This window comes from Aulonocara sp. 'chitande type north' Nkhata Bay, linkage group LG5 (assembly GCF_057382095.1).
Source record: "Aulonocara sp. 'chitande type north' Nkhata Bay isolate Kocher_YH1m ecotype deep benthic linkage group LG5, A_spYH_male_GT1.1, whole genome shotgun sequence".
NCBI classification, from domain to species: Eukaryota; Metazoa; Chordata; class Actinopteri; order Cichliformes; family Cichlidae; genus Aulonocara; species Aulonocara sp. 'chitande type north' Nkhata Bay.
The window spans coordinates 682312-703540 of NC_141348.1; the positions used below are offsets into that span (position 1 = coordinate 682312).

The window sequence follows — 21229 nt, forward strand, 5'->3', positions numbered from 1 at the left end:
CCATTAATGAGGGTACATTAACGACATTGCTTTTGGCTGTTTTCCAATGTCTTGTGCTGCTAGCTGATGCCACCTACACCACACCAGGGCCTTAGTTGCTATTGAGGCCAATTACACCACACCAGGGTCTTTGGCTCTTGCTCAGGCCACTTACACCACACCAGGGCCTGTGGCACTGGCTGAGGCCACTTACACCACACCAGGGCCTTATTTGCTATTGAGGCCACTTACACCACACCAGGGCCTGTGGCTCTTGCTCAGGCCACTTACACCACACCAGGGCCTGTGGCTCTTGCTCAGGCCACTCACATCACACCAGGCCCTGCGCTTCTGGCCGAGGCCATCTTCACCAAACCAGGCCCTGTGCTGCTAGCTGTGGCCATGTACAACACACCAGGCCCTGTGCTGGTTCCTGAGGCCATCTTCAACAATCCAGGGCCTGTGCTGTTGGATAAATGCTAAACTGAGCCTTTGGGTTAGGGTATTATGCAAACATGAAGGTAGGGTTATAGGATTGTCTTCGTAACTTCAGGTACTTGCCACCTAATCACCTGAATCCATAAATTGAGACATTGTGCTGGGGCCAGCAGCTTACGGCCATACCACCCTGAGCACGCCCGACCTCGTCTGATCTCGGAAGCTGACCAGGGCTGGGCTTGGTTAGTACTTGGATGGGAGACTGCCTGGGAATACCTGGTGCTGTAAGCCTTTCATGTCATTGAACCACTTTTGATCCAGAGAAGGGGTGTATTAAAAGACCAAAAGCAGCTGCCCATTAATGAGGGCACATTAACGACATTGCTTTTGGCTGTTTTCCAATGTCTTGTGCTGCTAGCTGATGCCACCTACACCACACCAGGGCCTGAGTGACCGGCTGGGGCCACTTACACCACATCAGGGCCTGTGGCTCTGGCTGAGGCCACTTACACCACACCAGGGCCTGTGGCTGCTGGCTGAGGCCACTTACACCACACCAGGGCCTGTGGCTGCTGGCTGAGGCCACTTACACCACACCAGGGCCTTAGTTGCTATTGAGGCCAATTACACCACACCATGGTCTGTGGCTCTTGCTCAGGCCACTTACACCACACCAGGGCCTGTGGCACTGGCTGAGGCCACTTACACCACACCAGGGCCTGTGGCTGCTGGCTGAGGCCACTTACACCACACAAGGGCTTGTGGCTGCTGGCTGAGGCCACCTACACCACACCAGGGCCTGTGGCTGCTGGCTGAGGCCACCTACACCACACCAGGGCCTGTGGCTGCTGGCTGAGGCCACTTACACCACACCAGGGCCTTAGTTGCTATTGAGGCCAATTACACCACACCATGGTCTGTGGCTCTTGCTCAGGCCACTTACACCACACCAGGGCCTGTGGCACTGGCTGAGGCCACTTACACCACACCAGGGCCTGTGGCTGCTGGCTGAGGCCACCTACACCACACCAGGGCCTGTGGCTGCTGGCTGAGGCGACTTACACCACACCAGGGCCCTTTTGCTGCTGGCTGAGGCCACTTACACCACACCAGTGCCTGTGGCTTCTGGCTGAGGCGACTTACACCACACCAGGGCCTGTGGCTGCTGGCTGAGGCCACTTACACCACACCAGGGCCTGTGGCTCTTGCTCAGGCCACTCACATCACACCAGGCCCTGCGCTTCTGGCCGAGGCCATCTTCACCAAACCAGGCCCTGTGGTTCTTGCTCAGGCCACTTACACCACACCAGGGCCTGTGGCTCTGGCTTAGGCCAATTACACCACACCAGGGTCTGTGGCTCTTGCTGAGGCCACTTACACCACACCAGGGCCTGTGGCTGCTGGCTGAGGCCACTTACACCACACCAGGAACTGTGGCTGCTGGCTGAGACCACCTACACCACACCAGGGCCTGTGGCTGCTTGCTGAGGCGACTTACACCACACCACGGCCTGTTGCTGCTGGCTGAGGCCACTTACACCACACCAGTGCCTGTGGCTTCTGGCTGAGGCGACTTACACCACACCAGGGCCTGTTGCTGCTGGCTGAGGCCACTTACACCACACCAGGGCCTGTGGCTGCTGGCTCAGGCCACTCATATCAAACCAGGTCCTGTGCTTCTGGCCGAGGCCATCTTCACCAAACCAGGCCCTGTGCTGCTAGCTGAGGCGACTTACACCACATCAGGGCCTGTGGCTCTGGCTGAGGCCACTTACACCACACCAGGGCCTGTGGCTGCTGGCTGAGGCCACTTACACCACACCAGGGCCTGTGGCTGCTGGCTGAGGCCACATACACCACACCAGGGCCTTAGTTGCTATTGAGGCCTATTACACCACACCAGGGTCTGTGGCTCTTGCTCAGGCCACTCACATCACACCAGGCCCTGCGCTTCTGGCCACTTACACCACACCAGGGCCTGTGGCTGCTGGCTGAGGCCACTTACACCATACCAGGGCCTGTGGCTGTTGGCTGAGGCCACTTACACCACACCAGGGCCTTAGTTGCTATTGAGGCCACTTACACCACACCAGGGCCTGTGGCTCTGGCTGAGGCCACTTACACCACACCAGGGCCTTATTTGCTATTCAGGCCAGTTACACCACACCAGGGCCTGTGGCTCTGGCTCAGGCCACTTACACCACACCAGGGCCTGTGGCTGCTGGCTGATTCCACTTACACCACACCAGGGCCTGTGGCTCTTGCTCAGGCCACTCATATCACACCAGGCCCTGTGCTTCTGGCTGAGGCCATCTTCACCAAACCAGGCCCTGTGCTGCTTGCTGTGGCCATCTTCAACAATCCAGGGCCTGTGCTGTTGGATAAATGCCAAACTGAGCCTTTGGGTTAGGGTATTATGCAAACATGCAGGTATGGTTATAGGATTGTCTTCGTAACTTCAGGTACTTGCCACCTAATCACTTGAATCCATAAATTGAGACATTGTGCTGGGGCCAGCAGCTTACGGCCATACCACCCTAAGCACGCCCAACCTCGTCTGATCTCGGAAGCTAAGCAGGGCTGGGCTTGGTTAGTACTTGGATGGGAGACTGCCTGGGAATACCTGGTGCTGTAAGGCTTTCATTTTCATGTCATTGAACCGCTTTTGATCCAGAGAAGGGGTGTATTAAAAGACCAAAAGCAGCTCCCCATTAATGAGGGCACATTAACGACATTGCTTTTGGCTCTTTTCCAATGTCTTGTGCTGCTAGCTGATGCCACCTACACCACACCAGGGCCTGAGTGACCGGCTGGGGCCACTTACACCACATCAGGGCCTGTTGCACTGGCTGAGGCCAGTTACACCACAACAGGGCCTGTGGCTGCTGGCTGAGGCCACATACACCACACCAGGGCCTTAGTTGCTATTGAGGCCATTTACACCACACCAGGGTCTGTGGCTCTTGCTCAGGCCACTTACACCACACCAGGGCCTGTGGCACTGGCTCAGGCCGCTTAGACCACACCAGGGCCTTAGTTGCTATTGAGGCCACTTACACCACACCAGGGCCTGTGGCTGCTGGCTGAGGCCACCTACACCACACCAGGGCCTGTGGCTGCTGGCTGAGGCCACTTACACCACACCAGGGCCTGTGGCTGCTGGCTGAGGCCACTTACACCACACCAGAGCCTGTGGCTGCTGGCTGAGGCCACTTACACCACACAAGGGCCTGTGGCTGCTGGCTGAGGCCACCTACACCACACCAGGGCCTGTGGCTGCTGGCTGAGGCCACTTACAACACACCAGGGCCTGTGGCTCTTGCTCAGGCCACTCATATCACACCAGGCCCTGTGCTTCTGGCCGAGGCCATCTTCACCAAACCAGGCCCTGTGCTGCTTGCTGTGGCCATGTACAACACACCAGGCCCTGTGCTGGTTCCTGAGGCCATCTTCACCAAACCAGGGCCTGTGGCTCTTGCTCAGGCCACTTACACCACACCAGGGCCTTATTTGCTATTGAGGCCACTTACACCACACCAGGGCCTGTGGCTCTGGCTTTGGCCACTTACACCACACCAGGGCCTGTGGCACTTGCTCAGGCCACTTACACCACACCAGGGCCTGTGGCTGCTGGCTGAGGCCACTTACACCACACCAGGGCCTGTGGCTGCTGGCTGAGGCCACTTACACCACACCAGGGCCTGTGGCTGCTGGCTGAGGCCACTTAAACCACACCAGGGCCTGTGGCTGCTGGCTGAGGCCACTTACACCAAACCAGGGCCTGTGGCTGCTTGCTGAGGCCATCTTCACCAAACCAGGCCCCGTGCTGCTTGCTGTGGCCATGTAAAACACACCAGGTCCTGTGCTGGTTCTTGAGGCCATCTTCAACAATCCAGGGCCTGTGCTGTGGGATAAATGCCAAACTGAGCCTTTGGGTTAGGGTATTATGCAAACATGCAGGTATGGTTATAGGATTGTCTTCGTAACTTCAGGTACTTGCCACCTAATCACTTGAATTCATAAATTGAGACATTGTGCTGGGGCCAGCAGCTTACGGCCATACCACCCTGAGCACGCCCGACCTCGTCTGATCTCGGAAGCTAAGCAGGGCTGGGCTTGGTTAGTACTTGGATGGGAGACTGCCTGGGAATACCTGGTGCTGTAAGCCTTTCATTTTCATGTCATTGAACCGCTTTTGATCCAGAGAAGGGGTGTATTAAAAGACCAAAAGCAGCTGCCCATTAATGAGGGCACATTAACGACACTGCTTTTGGCTCTTTTCCAATGTCTTGTGCTGCTAGCTGATGCCACTTACACCACACCAGGGCCTAAGTGACCGGCTGGGGCCACTTACACCACACCAGGGCCTGTGGCTGCTGGCTGAGGCCACCTACACCACACCAGGGCCTGTGGCTGCTGGCTGAGGCCACTTACACCACACCAGGGCCCTTTTGCTGCTGGCTGAGGCCACTTACACCACACCAGTGCCTGTGGCTGCTGGCTGAGGCCACCTACACCACACCAGGGCCTGTGGCTGCTGGCTGAGGCGACTTACACCACACCAGGGCCCTTTTGCTGCTGGCTGAGGCCACTTACACCACACCAGGGCCTGTGGCACTGGCTGAGGCGACTTACACCACACCAGAGCCTGTGGCTGCTGGCTGAGGCCACCTACACCACACCAGGGCCTTAGTTGCTATTGAGGCCACTTACACCACACCAGGGCCTGTGGCTCTGGCTGAGGCCACTTACACCACACCAGGGCCTTATTTGCTATTGAGGCCAGTTACACCACACCAGGGCCTGTGGCTCTGGCTGAGGCCACTTACACCACACCAGGGCCTGTGGCTGCTGGCTGAGGCCACTTACACCACACCAGGGCCCTCTTGCTGCTGGCTGAGGCCACTTACACCACACCAGTGCCTGTGGCTTCTGGCTGAGGCGACTTACACCACACCAGGGCCTGTGGCTGCTGGCTGAGGCCAATTACACCACACCAGGCTCTGTGGCTCTTGCTCAGGCCACTTACACCACACCAGGGCCTGTGGCACTGGCTGAGGCCACTTACACCACACCAGGGCCTGTGGCTGCTGGCTGAGGCCACTTACACCACACCAGGGCTTGTGGCTGCTGGCTGAGGCCAATTACACCACACCAGGGCCTGTGGCTGCTGGCTGAGGCCACCTACACCACACCAGGGCCTGTGGCTGCTGGCTGAGGCGACTTACACCACACCAGAGCCTGTGGCTGCTGGCTGAGGCCACCTACACCACACCAGGGCCTGTGACTGCTGGCTGAGGCCACTTACACCACACCAGGGCCTTAGTTGCTATTGAGGCCACTTACACCACACCAGGGCCTGTGGCTCTGGCTGAGGCCACTTACACCCCACCAGGGCCTTATTTGCTATTGAGGCCAGTTACACCACACCAGGGCCTGTGGCTCTGGCTGAGGCCACTTACACCACACCAGGGCCTGTGGCTGCTGGCTGATTCCACTTACACCACACCAGGGCCTGTGGCTCTTGCGCAGGCCACTCACATCACACCAGGCCCTGCGCTTCTGGCCGAGGCCATCTTCACCAAACCAGGCCCTGTGCTGCTTGCTGTGGCCATGTACAACACACCAGGCCCTGTGCTGGTTCCTGAGGCCATCTTCAACAATCCAGGGCCTGTGCTGTTGGATAAATGCCAAAGTGAGCCTTTGGGTTAGGGTATTATGCAAACATGCAGGTATGGTTATAGGATTGTCTTCGTAACTTCAGGTACTTGCCACCTAATCACTTGAATCCATAAATTGAGACATTGTGCTGGGCCCAGCAGCTTACGGCCATACCACCCTGAGCACGCCCAACCTCGTCTGATCTCGGAAGCTGACCAGGGCTGGGCTTGGTTAGTACTTGGATGGGAGACTTCCTGGGAATACCTGGTGCTGTAAGCCTTTCATTTTCATGTCATTGAACCGCTTTTGATCCAGAGAAGGGGTGTATTAAAAGACCAAAAGCATCTGCCCATTAATGAGGGCACATTAACGACATTGCTTTTGGCTCTTTTCCAATGTCTTGTGCTGCTAGCTGATGCAACCTACACCACACAAGGGCCTGAGTGACCGGCTGGGGCCACTTACACCACATCAGGGCCTGTGGCTCTGGCTGAGGCCACTTACACCACACCAGGGCCTGTGGCTGCTGGCTGAGGCCACCTACACCACACCAGGGCATTAGTTGCTATTGAGGCCAATTACACCACACCAGGGTCTGTGGCTCTTGCTCAGGCCACTTACACCACACCAGGGCCTGTGGCTCTTGCTCAGGCCACTTACACCACACCAGGGCCTGTGGCACTGGCTGAGGCCACTTACACCACACCAGGGCCTGTGGCTGCTGGCTGAGGCCACTTACACCACACCAGGGCCTGTGGCTGCTGGCTGAGGCCACTTATACCACACCAGGGCCTGTGGCTGCTGGCTGAGGCCACCTACACCACACCAGGGCCGGTGGCTGCTGGCTGAGGCGACTTACACCACACCAGGGCCCTTTTGCAGCTGGCTGAGGCCACTTACACCACACCAGTACCTGTGGCTTCTGGCTGAGGCGACTTACACCACACCAGGGCCTGTGGCTTCTGGCTGAGGCCAATTACACCACACCAGGGTCTGTGGCTCTTGCTCAGGCCACTTACACTACACCAGGGCCTGTGGCACTGGCTGAGGCCACTTACACCACACCAGGGCCTGTGGCTGCTGGCTGAGGCCAATTACACCACACCAGGGTCTGTGGCTCTTGCTCAGGCTACTTACACTACACCAGGGCCTGTGGCACTGGCTGAGGCCACTTACACCACACCAGGGCCTGTGGCTGCTGGCTGAGGCCACTTACACCACACCAGGGCCTGTGGCTGCTGGCTGAGGCCACTTACACCACACCAGGGCCTGTGGCTGCTGGCTGAGGCCACCTACACCACACCAGGGCCTGTGGCTGCTGGCTGAGGCCACTTACACCACACCAAGGCCTGTGGCTCTTGCTCAGGCCACTCACATCACACCAGGCCCTGCGCTTCTGGCCGAGGCCATCTTCACCAAACCAGGCCCTGTGCTGCTTGCTGTAGCCATGTACAACACACCAGGCCCTGTGCTGGTTCCTGAGGCCATCTTCAACAATCCAGGGCCTGTGCTGTTGGATAAATGCCAAACTGAGCCTTTGGGTTAGGGTATTATGCAAACATGCAGGTATGGTTATAGGATTATCTTCGTAACTTCAGGTACTTGCCACCTAATCACTTGAATCCATAAATTGAGACATTGTGCTGGGCCCAGCAGCTTACGGCCATACCACCCTGAGCACACCCGACCTCGTCTGATCTCGGAAGCTAAGCAGGGCTGGGCTTGGTTAGTACTTGGATGGGAGACTGCCTGGGAATACCTGGTGCTGTCAGTCTTTCATTTTCATGTCATTGAACCGCTTTTGATCCAGAGAAGGGGTGTATTAAAAGACCAAAAGCAGCTGCCCATTAATGAGGGCACATTAACGACACTCCTTTTGGCTCTTTTCCAATGTCTTGTGCTGCTAGCTGATGCCACCTACACCACACCAGGACCTAAGTGACCGGCTGGGGCCACTTACACCACATCAGGGCCTGTGGCTCTGGCTGAGGCCACTTACACCACACCAGGGCCTGTGGCTGCTGGCTGAGGCCAGTTACACCACACCAGAGCCTGTGGCTGCTGGCTGAGGCCACTTACACCACACCAGGGCCTTAGTTGCTATTGAGGCCACTTACACCACACCAGGGCCTGTGGCTGCTGGCTGAGGCCAGTTACACCACACCAGGGCCTGTGGCTGCTGGCTGAGGCCACATACACCACACCAGGGCCTTAGTTGCTATTGAGGCCATTTACACCACACCAGGGTCTGTGGCTCTTGCTCAGGCCACTTACACCACACCAGGGCCTGTGGCACTGGCTGAGGCCACTTAGACCACACCAGGGCCTGTGGCTGCAGGCTGAGGCCACCTACACCACACCAGGGCCTGTGGCTGCTGGCTGAGGCGACTTACACCACACCAGGGCCTGTTGCTGCTGGCTGAGGCCACTTACACCACACCAGGGCCTGTGGCTTCTGGCTGAGGTGACTTACACCACACCAGGGCCTGTGGCTGCTGGCTGAGGCCACTTACACCACACCAGGGCCTGTGGCTCTTGCTCAGGCCACTTATACCACACCAGGGCCTGTGGCTCTTGCTCAGGCCACTCATATCACACCAGGCCCTGCTCTTCTGGCCGAGGCCATCTTCACCAAACCAGGCCCTGTGCTGCTAGCTGTGGCCATGTACAACACACCAGGCCCTGTGCTGGTTCCTGAGGCCATCTTCAACAATCCAGGGCCTGTGCTGTTGGATAAATGCTAAACTGAGCCTTTGGGTTAGGGTATTATGCAAACATGCAGGTATGGTTATAGGATTGTCTTCGTAACTTCAGGTACTTGCCACCTAATCACTTGAATCCATAAATTGAGACATTGTGCTGGGGCCAGCAGCTTACGGCCATACCACCCTGAGCACGCCCGACCTCGTCTGATCTCGGAAGCTAAGCAGGGCTGGGCTTGGTTAGTACTTGGATGGGAGACTGCCTGGGAATACTTGGTGCTGTAAGCCTTTCATTTTCATGTCATTGAACCGCTTTTGATCCAGAAAAGGGGTGTATTAAAAGACCAAAAGCAGCTGCCCATTAATGAGGGCACATTAACGACATTGCTTTTGGCTCTTTTCCAATGTCTTGTGCTGCTAGCTGATGCCACCTACACCACACCAGGGCCTGAGTGACCGGCTGGGGCCACTTACACCACATCAGGGCCTGTGGCTGCTGGCTGAGGCCAGTTACACCACACCAGAGCCTGTGGCTGCTGGCTGAGGCCACTTACACCACACCAGGGCCTTAGTTGCTATTGAGGCCACTTACACCACACCAGGGCCTGTGGCTGCTGGCTGAGGCCAGTTACACCACACCAGGGCCTGTGGCTGCTGGCTGAGGCCACATACACCACACCAGGGCCTTAGTTGCTATTGAGGCCATTTACACCACACCAGGGTCTGTGGCTCTTGCTCAGGCCACTTACACCACACCAGGGCCTGTGGCACTGGCTGAGGCCACTTAGACCACACCAGGGCCTGTGGCTGCAGGCTGAGGCCACCTACACCACACCAGGGCCTGTGGCTGCTGGCTGAGGCGACTTACACCACACCAGGGCCTGTTGCTGCTGGCTGAGGCCACTTACACCACACCAGGGACTGTGGCTTCTGGCTGAGGTGACTTACACCACACCAGGGCCTGTGGCTGCTGGCTGAGGCCACTTACACCACACCAGGGCCTGTGGCTCTTGCTCAGGCCACTTACACCACACCAGGGCCTGTGGCTCTTGCTCAGGCCACTCATATCACACCAGGCCCTGCTCTTCTGGCCGAGGCCATCTTCACCAAACCAGGCCCTGTGCTGCTAGCTGTGGCCATGTACAACACACCAGGCCCTGTGCTGGTTCCTGAGGCCATCTTCAACAATCCAGGGCCTGTGCTGTTGGATAAATGCTAAACTGAGCCTTTGGGTTAGGGTATTATGCAAACATGCAGGTATGGTTATAGGATTGTCTTCGTAACTTCAGGTACTTGCCACCTAATCACTTGAATCCATAAATTGAGACATTGTGCTGGGGCCAGCAGCTTACGGCCATACCACCCTGAGCACGCCCGACCTCGTCTGATCTCGGAAGCTAAGCAGGGCTGGGCTTGGTTAGTACTTGGATGGGAGACTGCCTGGGAATACTTGGTGCTGTAAGCCTTTCATTTTCATGTCATTGAACCGCTTTTGATCCAGAAAAGGGGTGTATTAAAAGACCAAAAGCAGCTGCCCATTAATGAGGGCACATTAACGACATTGCTTTTGGCTCTTTTCCAATGTCTTGTGCTGCTAGCTGATGCCACCTACACCACACCAGGGCCTGAGTGACCGGCTGGGGCCACTTACACCACATCAGGGCCTGTGGCTGCTGGCTGAGGCCAGTTACACCACACCAGAGCCTGTGGCTGCTGGCTGAGGCCACTTACACCACACCAGGGCCTTAGTTGCTATTGAGGCCACTTACACCACACCAGGGCCTGTGGCTGCTGGCTGAGGCCAGTTACACCACACCAGGGCCTGTGGCTGCTGGCTGAGGCCACATACACCACACCAGGGCCTTAGTTGCTATTGAGGCCATTTACACCACACCAGGGTCTGTGGCTCTTGCTCAGGCCACTTACACCACACCAGGGCCTGTGGCACTGGCTGAGGCCACTTAGACCACACCAGGGCCTGTGGCTGCAGGCTGAGGCCACCTACACCACACCAGGGCCTGTGGCTGCTGGCTGAGGCGACTTACACCACACCAGGGCCTGTTGCTGCTGGCTGAGGCCACTTACACCACACCAGGGACTGTGGCTTCTGGCTGAGGTGACTTACACCACACCAGGGCCTGTGGCTGCTGGCTGAGGCCACTTACACCACACCAGGGCCTGTGGCTCTTGCTCAGGCCACTTACACCACACCAGGGCCTGTGGCTCTTGCTCAGGCCACTCATATCACACCAGGCCCTGCTCTTCTGGCCGAGGCCATCTTCACCAAACCAGGCCCTGTGCTGCTAGCTGTGGCCATGTACAACACACCAGGCCCTGTGCTGGTTCCTGAGGCCATCTTCAACAATCCAGGGCCTGTGCTGTTGGATAAATGCTAAACTGAGCCTTTGGGTTAGGGTATTATGCAAACATGCAGGTATGGTTATAGGATTGTCTTCGTAACTTCAGGTACTTGCCACCTAATCACTTGAATCCATAAATTGAGACATTGTGCTGGGGCCAGCAGCTTACGGCCATACCACCCTGAGCACGCCCGACCTCGTCTGATCTCGGAAGCTAAGCAGGGCTGGGCTTGGTTAGTACTTGGATGGGAGACTGCCTGGGAATACTTGGTGCTGTAAGCCTTTCATTTTCATGTCATTGAACCGCTTTTGATCCAGAAAAGGGGTGTATTAAAAGACCAAAAGCAGCTGCCCATTAATGAGGGCACATTAACGACATTGCTTTTGGCTCTTTTCCAATGTCTTGTGCTGCTAGCTGATGCCACCTACACCACACCAGGGCCTGAGTGACCGGCTGGGGCCACTTACACCACATCAGGGCCTGTGGCTCTGGCTGAGGCCACTTACACCACACCACGGCCTGTGGCTGCTGGCTGAGGCCAGTTACACCACACCAGGGCCTGTGGCTGCTGGCTGAGGCCACTTACACCACACCAGGGCCCTCTTGCTGCTGGCTGAGGCCACTTACACCACACCAGTGCCTGTGGCTTCTGGCTGAGGCGACTTACACCACACCAGGGCCTGTGGCTGCTGGCTGAGGCCAATTACACCACACCAGGCTCTGTGGCTCTTGCTCAGGCCACTTACACCACACCAGGGCCTGTGGCACTGGCTGAGGCCACTTACACCACACCAGGGCCTGTGGCTGCTGGCTGAGGCCACTTACACCACACCAGGGCTTGTGGCTGCTGGCTGAGGCCAATTACACCACACCAGGGCCTGTGGCTGCTGGCTGAGGCCACCTACACCACACCAGGGCCTGTGGCTGCTGGCTGAGGCGACTTACACCACACCAGAGCCTGTGGCTGCTGGCTGAGGCCACCTACACCACACCAGGGCCTGTGACTGCTGGCTGAGGCCACTTACACCACACCAGGGCCTTAGTTGCTATTGAGGCCACTTACACCACACCAGGGCCTGTGGCTCTGGCTGAGGCCACTTACACCCCACCAGGGCCTTATTTGCTATTGAGGCCAGTTACACCACACCAGGGCCTGTGGCTCTGGCTGAGGCCACTTACACCACACCAGGGCCTGTGGCTGCTGGCTGATTCCACTTACACCACACCAGGGCCTGTGGCTCTTGCGCAGGCCACTCACATCACACCAGGCCCTGCGCTTCTGGCCGAGGCCATCTTCACCAAACCAGGCCCTGTGCTGCTTGCTGTGGCCATGTACAACACACCAGGCCCTGTGCTGGTTCCTGAGGCCATCTTCAACAATCCAGGGCCTGTGCTGTTGGATAAATGCCAAAGTGAGCCTTTGGGTTAGGGTATTATGCAAACATGCAGGTATGGTTATAGGATTGTCTTCGTAACTTCAGGTACTTGCCACCTAATCACTTGAATCCATAAATTGAGACATTGTGCTGGGCCCAGCAGCTTACGGCCATACCACCCTGAGCACGCCCAACCTCGTCTGATCTCGGAAGCTGACCAGGGCTGGGCTTGGTTAGTACTTGGATGGGAGACTTCCTGGGAATACCTGGTGCTGTAAGCCTTTCATTTTCATGTCATTGAACCGCTTTTGATCCAGAGAAGGGGTGTATTAAAAGACCAAAAGCATCTGCCCATTAATGAGGGCACATTAACGACATTGCTTTTGGCTCTTTTCCAATGTCTTGTGCTGCTAGCTGATGCAACCTACACCACACAAGGGCCTGAGTGACCGGCTGGGGCCACTTACACCACATCAGGGCCTGTGGCTCTGGCTGAGGCCACTTACACCACACCAGGGCCTGTGGCTGCTGGCTGAGGCCACTTACACCACACCAGGGCCTGTGGCTGCTGGCTGAGGCCACCTACACCACACCAGGGCATTAGTTGCTATTGAGGCCAATTACACCACACCAGGGTCTGTGGCTCTTGCTCAGGCCACTTACACCACACCAGGGCCTGTGGCTCTTGCTCAGGCCACTTACACCACACCAGGGCCTGTGGCACTGGCTGAGGCCACTTACACCACACCAGGGCCTGTGGCTGCTGGCTGAGGCCACTTACACCACACCAGGGCCTGTGGCTGCTGGCTGAGGCCACTTATACCACACCAGGGCCTGTGGCTGCTGGCTGAGGCCACCTACACCACACCAGGGCCGGTGGCTGCTGGCTGAGGCGACTTACACCACACCAGGGCCCTTTTGCAGCTGGCTGAGGCCACTTACACCACACCAGTACCTGTGGCTTCTGGCTGAGGCGACTTACACCACACCAGGGCCTGTGGCTTCTGGCTGAGGCCAATTACACCACACCAGGGTCTGTGGCTCTTGCTCAGGCCACTTACACTACACCAGGGCCTGTGGCACTGGCTGAGGCCACTTACACCACACCAGGGCCTGTGGCTGCTGGCTGAGGCCAATTACACCACACCAGGGTCTGTGGCTCTTGCTCAGGCTACTTACACTACACCAGGGCCTGTGGCACTGGCTGAGGCCACTTACACCACACCAGGGCCTGTGGCTGCTGGCTGAGGCCACTTACACCACACCAGGGCCTGTGGCTGCTGGCTGAGGCCACTTACACCACACCAGGGCCTGTGGCTGCTGGCTGAGGCCACCTACACCACACCAGGGCCTGTGGCTGCTGGCTGAGGCCACTTACACCACACCAAGGCCTGTGGCTCTTGCTCAGGCCACTCACATCACACCAGGCCCTGCGCTTCTGGCCGAGGCCATCTTCACCAAACCAGGCCCTGTGCTGCTTGCTGTAGCCATGTACAACACACCAGGCCCTGTGCTGGTTCCTGAGGCCATCTTCAACAATCCAGGGCCTGTGCTGTTGGATAAATGCCAAACTGAGCCTTTGGGTTAGGGTATTATGCAAACATGCAGGTATGGTTATAGGATTATCTTCGTAACTTCAGGTACTTGCCACCTAATCACTTGAATCCATAAATTGAGACATTGTGCTGGGCCCAGCAGCTTACGGCCATACCACCCTGAGCACACCCGACCTCGTCTGATCTCGGAAGCTAAGCAGGGCTGGGCTTGGTTAGTACTTGGATGGGAGACTGCCTGGGAATACCTGGTGCTGTCAGTCTTTCATTTTCATGTCATTGAACCGCTTTTGATCCAGAGAAGGGGTGTATTAAAAGACCAAAAGCAGCTGCCCATTAATGAGGGCACATTAACGACACTCCTTTTGGCTCTTTTCCAATGTCTTGTGCTGCTAGCTGATGCCACCTACACCACACCAGGACCTAAGTGACCGGCTGGGGCCACTTACACCACATCAGGGCCTGTGGCTCTGGCTGAGGCCACTTACACCACACCAGGGCCTGTGGCTGCTGGCTGAGGCCAGTTACACCACACCAGAGCCTGTGGCTGCTGGCTGAGGCCACTTACACCACACCAGGGCCTTAGTTGCTATTGAGGCCACTTACACCACACCAGGGCCTGTGGCTGCTGGCTGAGGCCAGTTACACCACACCAGGGCCTGTGGCTGCTGGCTGAGGCCACATACACCACACCAGGGCCTTAGTTGCTATTGAGGCCATTTACACCACACCAGGGTCTGTGGCTCTTGCTCAGGCCACTTACACCACACCAGGGCCTGTGGCACTGGCTGAGGCCACTTAGACCACACCAGGGCCTGTGGCTGCAGGCTGAGGCCACCTACACCACACCAGGGCCTGTGGCTGCTGGCTGAGGCGACTTACACCACACCAGGGCCTGTTGCTGCTGGCTGAGGCCACTTACACCACACCAGGGCCTGTGGCTTCTGGCTGAGGTGACTTACACCACACCAGGGCCTGTGGCTGCTGGCTGAGGCCACTTACACCACACCAGGGCCTGTGGCTCTTGCTCAGGCCACTTATACCACACCAGGGCCTGTGGCTCTTGCTCAGGCCACTCATATCACACCAGGCCCTGCTCTTCTGGCCGAGGCCATCTTCACCAAACCAGGCCCTGTGCTGCTAGCTGTGGCCATGTACAACACACCAGGCCCTGTGCTGGTTCCTGAGGCCATCTTCAACAATCCAGGGCCTGTGCTGTTGGATAAATGCTAAACTGAGCCTTTGGGTTAGGGTATTATGCAAACATGCAGGTATGGTTATAGGATTGTCTTCGTAACTTCAGGTACTTGCCACCTAATCACTTGAATCCATAAATTGAGACATTGTGCTGGGGCCAGCAGCTTACGGCCATACCACCCTGAGCACGCCCGACCTCGTCTGATCTCGGAAGCTAAGCAGGGCTGGGCTTGGTTAGTACTTGGATGGGAGACTGCCTGGGAATACTTGGTGCTGTAAGCCTTTCATTTTCATGTCATTGAACCGCTTTTGATCCAGAAAAGGGGTGTATTAAAAGACCAAAAGCAGCTGCCCATTAATGAGGGCACATTAACGACATTGCTTTTGGCTCTTTTCCAATGTCTTGTGCTGCTAGCTGATGCCACCTACACCACACCAGGGCCTGAGTGACCGGCTGGGGCCACTTACACCACACCAGGGCCTTAGTTGCTATTGAGGCCATTTACACCACACCAGGGTCTGTGGCTCTTGCTCAGGCCACTTACACCACACCAGGGCCTGTGGCACTGGCTGAGGCCACTTAGACCACACCAGGGCCTGTGGCTGCAGGCTGAGGCCACCTACACCACACCAGGGCCTGTGGCTGCTGGCTGAGGCGACTTACACCACACCAGGGCCTGTTGCTGCTGGCTGAGGCCACTTACACCACACCAGGGACTGTGGCTTCTGGCTGAGGTGACTTACACCACACCAGGGCCTGTGGCTGCTGGCTGAGGCCACTTACACCACACCAGGGCCTGTGGCTCTTGCTCAGGCCACTTACACCACACCAGGGCCTGTGGCTCTTGCTCAGGCCACTCATATCACACCAGGCCCTGCTCTTCTGGCCGAGGCCATCTTCACCAAACCAGGCCCTGTGCTGCTAGCTGTGGCCATGTACAACACACCAGGCCCTGTGCTGGTTCCTGAGGCCATCTTCAACAATCCAGGGCCTGTGCTGTTGGATAAATGCTAAACTGAGCCTTTGGGTTAGGGTATTATGCAAACATGCAGGTATGGTTATAGGATTGTCTTCGTAACTTCAGGTACTTGCCACCTAATCACTTGAATCCATAAATTGAGACATTGTGCTGGGGCCAGCAGCTTACGGCCATACCACCCTGAGCACGCCCGACCTCGTCTGATCTCGGAAGCTAAGCAGGGCTGGGCTTGGTTAGTACTTGGATGGGAGACTGCCTGGGAATACTTGGTGCTGTAAGCCTTTCATTTTCATGTCATTGAACCGCTTTTGATCCAGAAAAGGGGTGTATTAAAAGACCAAAAGCAGCTGCCCATTAATGAGGGCACATTAACGACATTGCTTTTGGCTCTTTTCCAATGTCTTGTGCTGCTAGCTGATGCCACCTACACCACACCAGGGCCTGAGTGACCGGCTGGGGCCACTTACACCACATCAGGGCCTGTGGCTGCTGGCTGAGGCCAGTTACACCACACCAGAGCCTGTGGCTGCTGGCTGAGGCCACTTACACCACACCAGGGCCTTAGTTGCTATTGAGGCCACTTACACCACACCAGGGCCTGTGGCTGCTGGCTGAGGCCAGTTACACCACACCAGGGCCTGTGGCTGCTGGCTGAGGCCACATACACCACACCAGGGCCTTAGTTGCTATTGAGGCCATTTACACCACACCAGGGTCTGTGGCTCTTGCTCAGGCCACTTACACCACACCAGGGCCTGTGGCACTGGCTGAGGCCACTTAGACCACACCAGGGCCTGTGGCTGCAGGCTGAGGCCACCTACACCACACCAGGGCCTGTGGCTGCTGGCTGAGGCGACTTACACCACACCAGGGCCTGTTGCTGCTGGCTGAGGCCACTTACACCACACCAGGGACTGTGGCTTCTGGCTGAGGTGACTTACACCACACCAGGGCCTGTGGCTGCTGGCTGAGGCCACTTACACCACACCAGGGCCTGTGGCTCTTGCTCAGGCCACTTACACCACACCAGGGCCTGTGGCTCTTGCTCAGGCCACTCATATCACACCAGGCCCTGCTCTTCTGGCCGAGGCCATCTTCACCAAACCAGGCCCTGTGCTGCTAGCTGTGGCCATGTACAACACACCAGGCCCTGTGCTGGTTCCTGAGGCCATCTTCAACAATCCAGGGCCTGTGCTGTTGGATAAATGCTAAACTGAGCCTTTGGGTTAGGGTATTATGCAAACATGCCGGTATGGTTATAGGATTGTCTTCGTAACTTCAGGTACTTGCCACCTAATCACTTGAATCCATAAATTGAGACATTGTGCTGGGGCCAGCAGCTTACGGCCATACCACCCTGAGCACGCCCGACCTCGTCTGATCTCGGAAGCTAAGCAGGGCTGGGCTTGGTTAGTACTTGGATGGGAGACTGCCTGGGAATACTTGGTGCTGTAAGCCTTTCATTTTCATGTCATTGAACCGCTTTTGATCCAGAAAAGGGGTGTATTAAAAGACCAAAAGCAGCTGCCCATTAATGAGGGCACATTAACGACATTGCTTTTGGCTCTTTTCCAATGTCTTGTGCTGCTAGCTGATGCCACCTACACCACACCAGGGCCTGAGTGACCGGCTGGGGCCACTTACACCACATCAGGGCCTGTGGCTCTGGCTGAGGCCACTTACACCACACCACGGCCTGTGGCTGCTGGCTGAGGCCACCTACACCACACCAGGGCCTTAGTTGCTATTGAGGCCAATTACACCACACCATGGTCTGTGGCTCTTGCTCAGGCCACTTACACCACACCAGGGCCTGTGGCTGCTGGCTGAGGCCACTTACACCACACCAGGGCCTGTGGCGGCTGGCTGAGGCCACCTACACCACACCAGGGCCTGTGGCTCTGGCTGAGGCCAATTACACCACACCAGGGTCTGTGGCTCTGGCTGAGGCCACTTACACCACATCAGGGCCTTATTTGCTATTGAGGCCAGTTACACCACACCAGGGCCTGTGGCTCTGGCTGAGGCCACTTACACCACATCAGGGCCTGTGGCTCTGGCTGAGGCCAATTACACCACACCAGGGTCTGTGGCTCTTGCTGAGGCCACTTAGACCACACCAGGGCCTGTGGCTGCTGGCTGAGGCCACTTACACCATACCAGGGCCTGTGGCTGCTGGCTGAGGCCACCTACACCACACCAGGGCCTGTGGCTGCTTGCTGAGGCGACTTACACCACACCAGGGCCTGTTGCTGCTGGCTGAGGCCACTTACACCACACCAGTGCCTGTGGCTTCTGGCTGAGGCGACTTACACCACATCAGGGCCTGTGGCTCTGGCTGAGGCCACTTACACCACACCAGGGCCTGTGGCTGCTGGCTGAGGCCAGTTACACCACACCAGGGCCTGTGGCTGCTGGCTGAGGCCACATACACCACACCAGGGCCTTAGTTGCTATTGAGGCCAATTACACCACACCAGGGTCTGTGGCTCTTGCTCAGGCCACTCACATCACACCAGGCCCTGCGCTTCTGGCCACTTACACCACACCAGGGCCTGTGGCTGCTGGCTGAGGCCACTTACACCATACCAGGGCCTGTGGCTGCTGGCTGAGGCGACTTACACCACACCAGAGCCTGTGGCTGCTGGCTGAGGCCACCTACACCACACCAGGGCCTGTGACTGCTGGCTGAGGCCACTTACACCACACCAGGGCCTTAGTTGCTATTGAGGCCACTTACACCACACCAGGGCCTGTGGCTCTGGCTGAGGCCACTTACACCACATCAGGGCCTTATTTGCTATTGAGGCCAGTTACACCACACCAGGGCCTGTGGCTCTGGCTGAGGCCACTTACACCACACCAGGGCCTGTGGCTTCTGGCTGATTCCACTTACACCACACCAGGGCCTGTGGCTCTTGCTAAGGCCACTCATATCACACCAGGCCCTGTGCTTCTGGCCGAGGCCATCTTCACCAAACCAGGCCCTGTGCTGCTTGCTGTGGCCATGTACAACACACCAGGCCCTGTGCTGGTTCCTGAGGCCAACTTCAACAATCCAGGACCTGTGCTGTTGGATAAATGCTAAACTGAGCCTTTGGGTTAGGGTATTATGCAAACATGCAGGTAGGGTTATAGGATTGTCTTCGTGACTTCAGGTACTTGCCACCTAATCACTTGAATCCATAAATTGAGACATTGTGCTGGGGCCAGCAGCTTACGGCCATACCACCCTGAGCACGCCCGACCTCGTCTGATCTCGGAAGCTAAGCAGGGCTGGGCTTGGTTAGTACTTGGATGGGGGAATACCTGGTGCTGTAAGCCTTTCTTTTTCATGTCATTGAACCGCTTTTGATCCAGAGAAGGGGTGTATTAAAAGACCAGAAGCAGCTCCCCATTAATGAGGGCACATTAACGACATTGCTTTTGGCTGTTTTCCAATGTCTTGTGCTGCTAGCTGATGCAACCTACACCACACAAGGGCCTGAGGGACCGGCTGGGGCCACTTACACCACATCAGGGCCTGTGGCTGCTGGCTGAGGCCACTTACACCACACCAGGGCCTGTGGCTGCTGGCTGAGGCCACCTACACCACACCAGGGCCTTAGTTGCTATTGAGGCCAATTACACCACACCAGGGTCTGTGGCTCTTGCTCAGGCCACTTACACCACACCAGGGCCTGTGGCACTGGCTGAGGCCACTTACACCACACCAGGGCCTTAGTTGCTATTGAGGCCAATTACACCACACAAGGGCCTGTGGCTGCTGGCTGAGGCCACCTACACCACACCAGGGCCTGTGGCTGCTGGCTGAGGCCACTTACACCACACCAGGGCCCTTTTGCTGCTGGCTGAGGCCACTTACACCACACCAGTGCCTGTGGCTTCTGGCTGAGGCGACTTACAACACACCAGGCCCTGTGCTGGTTCCTGAGGCCAACTTCAACAATCCAGGACCTGTGCTGTTGGATAAATGCTAAACTGAGCCTTTGGGTTAGGGTATTATGCAAACATGCAGGTAGGGTTATAGGATTGTCTTCGTGACTTCAGGTACTTGCCACCTAATCACTTGAATCCATAAATTGAGACATTGTGCTGGGGCCAGCAGCTTACGGCCATACCACCCTGAGCACGCCCGACCTCGTCTGATCTCGGAAGCTAAGCAGGGCTGGGCTTGGTTAGTACTTGGATGGGAGACTGCCTGGGAATACCTGGTGCTGTAAGCCTTTGATTTTCATGTCATTGAACCGCTTTTGATCCAGAGAAGGGGTGTATTAAAAGACCAAAAGCAGCTGCCCATTAATGAGGGCACATTAACGACACTGCTTTTGGCTCTTTTCCAATGTCTTGTGCTGCTAGCTGATGCAACCTACACCACACAAGGGCCTGAGTGACCGGCTGGGGCCACTTACACCACATCAGGGCCTGTGGCTCTGGCTGAGGCCACTTTCACCACACCAGGGCCTGTGGCTGCTGGCTGAGGCCACCTACACCACACCAGGGCATTAGTTGCTATTGAGGCCAATTACACCACACCAGGGTCTGTGGCTCTTGCTCAGGCCACTTACACCACACCAGGGCCTGTGGCTCTTGCTCAGGCCACTTACACCACACCAGGGCCTGTGGCTGCTGGCTTAGGCCACCTACACCACACCAGGGCATTAGTTGCTATTGAGGCCAATTACACCACACCAGGGTCTGTGGCTCTTGCTCAGGCCACTTACACCACACCAGGGCCTGTGGCACTGGCTGAGGCCACTTACACCACACCAGGGCCTGTGGCTGCTGGCTGAGGCCACTTACACCACACCAGGGCCTGTGGCTGCTGGCTGAGGCCACTTACACCACACCAGGGCCTGTGGCTGGTGGCTGAGGCCACCTACACCACACCAGGGCCTGTGGCTGCTGGCTGAGGCGACTTACACCACACCAGGGCCCTTTTGCTGCTGGCTGAGGCCACTTACACCACACCAGTGCCTGTG

At 57.1% G+C, this 21229-nt stretch overlaps 10 non-coding genes and 5 pseudogenes across 10 annotated transcripts; all 15 read left to right on the forward strand.

The window, feature by feature from the left end:
- Positions 1-589: 589 nt before the first annotated feature.
- LOC147329174 (5S ribosomal RNA) lies at positions 590-708 on the forward strand (annotated as a pseudogene).
- A 2228-nt stretch (positions 709-2936) lies between these two features.
- On the forward strand, positions 2937-3055 carry LOC147329175 (5S ribosomal RNA; annotated as a pseudogene).
- Positions 3056-4466: 1411 nt separating this feature from the next.
- On the forward strand, positions 4467-4585 carry LOC147329176 (5S ribosomal RNA). The gene has a single exon (XR_015129406.1). It is a non-coding gene; the product is annotated as a 5S ribosomal RNA (ribosomal RNA).
- Positions 4586-6238: 1653 nt separating this feature from the next.
- On the forward strand, positions 6239-6357 carry LOC147329177 (5S ribosomal RNA; annotated as a pseudogene).
- A 1376-nt stretch (positions 6358-7733) lies between these two features.
- Positions 7734-7852, forward strand: LOC147329178 (5S ribosomal RNA). The gene has a single exon (XR_015129726.1). It is a non-coding gene; the product is annotated as a 5S ribosomal RNA (ribosomal RNA).
- A 1097-nt stretch (positions 7853-8949) lies between these two features.
- LOC147329179 (5S ribosomal RNA) lies at positions 8950-9068 on the forward strand. The gene has a single exon (XR_015129668.1). It is a non-coding gene; the product is annotated as a 5S ribosomal RNA (ribosomal RNA).
- Positions 9069-10126: 1058 nt separating this feature from the next.
- On the forward strand, positions 10127-10245 carry LOC147329180 (5S ribosomal RNA). Its single transcript, XR_015129669.1, has one exon. It is a non-coding gene; the product is annotated as a 5S ribosomal RNA (ribosomal RNA).
- A 1058-nt stretch (positions 10246-11303) lies between these two features.
- LOC147329181 (5S ribosomal RNA) lies at positions 11304-11422 on the forward strand. The gene has a single exon (XR_015129671.1). It is a non-coding gene; the product is annotated as a 5S ribosomal RNA (ribosomal RNA).
- Positions 11423-12679: 1257 nt separating this feature from the next.
- Positions 12680-12798, forward strand: LOC147329182 (5S ribosomal RNA; annotated as a pseudogene).
- A 1416-nt stretch (positions 12799-14214) lies between these two features.
- LOC147329183 (5S ribosomal RNA) lies at positions 14215-14333 on the forward strand. Its single transcript, XR_015129727.1, has one exon. It is a non-coding gene; the product is annotated as a 5S ribosomal RNA (ribosomal RNA).
- A 1097-nt stretch (positions 14334-15430) lies between these two features.
- Positions 15431-15549, forward strand: LOC147329184 (5S ribosomal RNA). The gene has a single exon (XR_015129672.1). It is a non-coding gene; the product is annotated as a 5S ribosomal RNA (ribosomal RNA).
- Positions 15550-16409: 860 nt separating this feature from the next.
- Positions 16410-16528, forward strand: LOC147329185 (5S ribosomal RNA). Its single transcript, XR_015129673.1, has one exon. It is a non-coding gene; the product is annotated as a 5S ribosomal RNA (ribosomal RNA).
- A 1058-nt stretch (positions 16529-17586) lies between these two features.
- On the forward strand, positions 17587-17705 carry LOC147329186 (5S ribosomal RNA). The gene has a single exon (XR_015129674.1). It is a non-coding gene; the product is annotated as a 5S ribosomal RNA (ribosomal RNA).
- Positions 17706-19462: 1757 nt separating this feature from the next.
- On the forward strand, positions 19463-19571 carry LOC147329187 (5S ribosomal RNA; annotated as a pseudogene).
- A 783-nt stretch (positions 19572-20354) lies between these two features.
- On the forward strand, positions 20355-20473 carry LOC147329188 (5S ribosomal RNA). The gene has a single exon (XR_015129408.1). It is a non-coding gene; the product is annotated as a 5S ribosomal RNA (ribosomal RNA).
- Positions 20474-21229: the final 756 nt, after the last annotated feature.